A 4,622-nucleotide genomic window follows, 5' to 3' on the forward strand; every position below is an offset into this window, starting at 1 on the left:
AGGTCTTGCTAACCAGAAAGCCAGTGTGTGGCCACAATCTGTCTTTGTTGAGAAATTTTTGACACTTGGTGCTAAATTCAAATTCTTAAAATGTAAAATGCTCAGAACAAGTAGGTAAAACCAGAAAGAAGCCGCTCTTCTCAATTGCTCTTTATTTTAAAAAGAAAAGGTATACATGTACATATGTTCATATACATATACTAATATATAAATAAGAAACACAACTGAATGCATACATTATATGTATTTTCCTATATATGCATGTATATAGATTGCATGAAGCTTAATCATTTTCAGCGCACAATTTGTAACATTAAGTAATGACAGGTTGTATAATAATTGCCATTGTCTGCACAATAATTACGACTATCTGTCCCTAGAACTATCTTTTTTCTTCCTCTACAAAAATCTCTGCACATATCATGTAACAGTTCTCCATTTGTTTGCATCTTAAATCCTGATAACAACTGTTCTATTGTCTCTCCAAATTTACCAGACTGAGAACTGGTTCTATACAGTGAATGCCTTTTCTTTAGCATAATGTCTTCGAGATCCATCCAAATCATAACATGTATCAGACCGAATACTCTTTCATTGTAAATTGCCATCACAATTTGTTCACCAGTTCATCCCTTGATAAGGACAGATTTGTGCTACCTCAAGGCAATTGTATACAGTGATGCTATGGGTTTGATTTTACAAATGCCTTCTCCAGACTATGCTCATAATTATGGGCAGAGACTCATAAGTAGAATCTGCAGCTCATATGATAATTTCATCAAATATTTTCACAGTATTTTTCATAGCAGCTAGATAACTGCACATCCTCAACAATAATGCAAGTTACATTTTTTTTTTTTGTAGTTACATCAACACTTGCTTTACAATAGCCTGCCTAATAGGACTCTTGATTTATATTTCTCTAATGACTACTGCTATTGAATATCTTTTCATGTGTTCATGGCCATCTGTGTACCATAGCATCATTAAAAGAATGTGTGCTTGCCCCTCATGTCTTGCCCTGCAGTTTTAGCTGGGCCTAAGCCTCTAGGCTCAGTTTGACCTCAGTATCTACCTATGGTGGTAGTGACCTATAGTTGGGTGCAGTGCTGGCATCTGAGTCTCCTGCAGGTCTTAAGGTTACCATTGGCTAAACTATATCTGGACAGACCAACAATGAGAGCAGGTCAGCAGGACTTTGAAAATGCAACGAATCAAGTGAAACTCTTGAAGGTGAACCCAGGAAACGAAGTAAGACTGAGGCTCTTGGTATGTTATAAGTAGACTACAGAAGGATCCTGTAATATGCCTAAACCTGGTATGTTTGACTTTGTCAATAAAGCCAAGTTGGATGCATGGAATACCCTCGGCAGCCTATGAAAGGAAACTGCCAGGCAGAACTATGTAGATGTCATATCCAGTTTGAGACCCCCATCTGAAACCTCTAGCCAGGGAAAGCATGTAGCGGATGAGAAAGCCCAGGAGTCTAAAAGCATCCTGATAATTTCTGAAGATGGTATCAGGAAGATCACATTCAGTCGACCCACCAAAAAGAATGCCATAACCTCCCAGATGTATCAGGATACTATACTCACACTTTAAAATGCCAACACAGGTAACAAAGTCATTGTGGGACTATGAAAGGCAGTGTGGTCCCTGGTTGAGCTAATAATAGAAGACCCAGAGACCCAGAAGGGATGGTAGGAGCTTTGCCTGCTCCTGGGCACCAGGCCCCTGTCACTAGCTATAGCTTTGTGGCCATCACTTACGTAAGGGCAATGCTCCATGCTCTCCACATGTAGAGGACATGACCTGTGGTCCTGTAGGCTCAAGACAGATCTCCACTATAATGAGCTACTTAAAAGCCTAGAAAGCTTAGCCAATAAGCTTTCCTTCCTAGACATTCCTCCCTGCAAAAGTATTTAATCTCAGGACCATCCTGAGAAGTAAGGTATGGATTTACTCATCCACTTTCCACCATGACAACAAGTGCCTTAAACCATGGACTGCACTGCCTTGTTTTATCGAGATCCACTGTGGGGAGCCATGGAGGCAGCCTTTGCTTATAGAGCCACTGTCTAATCTCCTATAGAAGGCCTCTCTGCTCACAGCCATGACCACCAAGTCAAGTTCAAGCCAAGGACTCACCCTGTGGGACCAGCCCTAATGCTTACTCCCCACCCTCCAGCCCCGGGCCAGTTCCAGCCTGCGGGCACAGCTCTCCTTCAACTTCCATGGGCATCTGGGTGCCCAAGAGCCTGAGAATCCCACAGGCCCAGCCTCTTTTCAGGCCTGGGGATCCCCAAGCCAGCTCTAGCTGTTTCGCACCTCAAATTGTAGCTGTCCTGCGATGACGTGGGGGGTAAATGCAGTCAACTCCTGTGTCCCGCTGAGTGGCCCTGCCCTGTTGGGGAGCAGACGCTGGACCCACAGCCCTACAAATCATAGCTGTTTTCATAGGAACTGGTGACTACTACAGCAGTGGGAATGACCTGACTAACTTCACTAATATTGCTGGAGGAATAGAGGAGGTGGCTAACAAGGGTGCTGTGGTACTGAGGAGATTTGTTAACAGTTTTATAGACTTTCCTAGCCTCTGGTTGCACTAGTATATGGTCCATCTGTGGGAATCTCTGTCACCATTCTGAGACTATTTGATACTGTCTATGCATCGGACAGGACAAATTTCATCCTTCATTCATCCACCTCCACCAGAGCCCAGAAGCATGCACCTCGTACACGGTTCCAAAGACGATGGGCTCAGCAAAGGCAACTGGGATGCTTCTCTTCAGGAACAAGCTCACAGCAAGAGAGGCTTGGGCTCAAGGCCTAGTCATTGAACTTCTCACTTTTGAGACAGAAGTCTGGACCAGGCTGAAAATATATGAGAAGCTTCTTCCAAACACCATGAGAATTTCCAAAGAGTTAATCGGAAAGAATGAAAAAGAAAAGCTTAATGCAGTTAACGCTGAAGAGTGCACTACTCTACAAGCAAGGTGGGTGTCAGCGGAATGCACCGACGCAATCATGAGCTTCGTATCCAGAAAACCAAAGTTGTGAAGAGCACTGCAACAACTAGACTTCTCACAAGAAGAATGAGCTGTGAGTTCCAGTTTCAAGGACTTGAACGACACATACTGCCACGTGCCTTTTCCTTGATTAACATAGTATTTATGATGAGACTACTTTACAGCACTGAGAAATAAAACTTTTCATAAATCAAAAAAAAAAGGATGTGTTGAAGTTGTTCATTCATTGTTGGGTTGTTGTTATTGTGTATATTTGCTGAATTTAAAGAACTCTTTATGTAGTAGGTATTAATTGTTTACCACATATATGACTCAGATGTGTTGGTTTCTTAGCCTATGAGTTTTTGTTTACTGGTTGTTAGAATCCTTTGATATACAGAAGACTTTATTTTGTTTCAGTCCAGTTTACATTTTTTTTCATTGCCCATTCTTTTGTGCGTCTTTCAAATAACTGTCAATTTTGAAAGTATCTATCTATTACTTCCTTTAAAAATTTTATTTATTAATTATTTCCCTGGTCTTTTACATATTTTTTTAAATTTAATTATTTTTATTTTATATACATTGGTATTTTGCCCATACATTTGTCTGTGTGAAAGTGTTGGATCCCCTGGAAGTGGGGTTATAAACAATTGTGAGCTGTCATGTGAGTACCGGGAATTGAACTCTGGTCCTCTTGAAGAGCAGCCATTGTCTTTAACTCCTGAGCCATCCAACTTCCTCTATCTAAGTTTATAAGCTATTATGAATTGGTCTTTCATTATATAATGAAATCTTCTAAACTGATTATTTTGTTGTAGATAACCAGTTTTGAAGCCTATCTATTATCCATATAGTAGTCTTGGAAACTTTATTGAGAAGCATTTGATTATATATCATATATGTATGTAGATTTAATTCTGAGTCTTCTATTTGATTCCTTTGGTCGAAATGTCTGTCTTTATGCTATTGCCACATTGTTTTAATTGCTATAGCTTTGTAGGTGGTTTTAAAACAAGAAATTGCTAACTTTCAGCTTAATCTTTATTAATATTATTGTCTGTCTATGTTACTTGTGATTTCCATGAATTTTATAATACAATTACTTTTTTATTACTTTTAAAAACCATTATTCATTAATTTATAGAAACCTGAATGATTTTTCTTTATTTTGAATCTTTCAACTTTGTAGAACTTTATTTGGTTCTTTGGTTCTAACAGTATTTCCATGTGTTGTGTGTTTTTGTTTGTTCATTTGTTTTCTTAAGGTCAGGCTTCAGACCAGCTCCAAACTTTTAATGCTTTTGGTCCAAGCCTTGAACTAAAGTCATAAAACCACCATGCTCATCTGATCTGCATTCTAATATCTCTCTCCAGAGGCTTCTTATATTTTTATATGTAATTTTCAGTTTAATGGCATAATAGGAAAAAGTATTTCTACTCTATTTTCCAGCAGCAGCAGAGCTTGATTATATACATTTAATTAAAACTATTAGTGTATGAATGAGAAGATGTGTCAGTAAAGTGTCTGTCTTGCAAGCATTAGTAAATGAATTCCACCCTTAGCACAAATGTAAAATTGATGACTGTGGCACTTTTAACTATAGTACAGGG

At 39.1% G+C, this 4,622-nt stretch overlaps 1 pseudogene; it reads left to right on the plus strand.

Moving 5' to 3' along the window:
- Positions 1-1,077: 1,077 nt before the first annotated feature.
- LOC117706253 (enoyl-CoA delta isomerase 2-like) lies at positions 1,078-3,060 on the plus strand (annotated as a pseudogene).
- The last annotated feature ends 1,562 nt before the right edge of the window (positions 3,061-4,622 follow it).

The sequence above is a fragment of the Arvicanthis niloticus genome, chromosome 3, assembly GCF_011762505.2.
Source record: "Arvicanthis niloticus isolate mArvNil1 chromosome 3, mArvNil1.pat.X, whole genome shotgun sequence".
NCBI classification, from domain to species: domain Eukaryota; kingdom Metazoa; phylum Chordata; class Mammalia; order Rodentia; family Muridae; genus Arvicanthis; species Arvicanthis niloticus.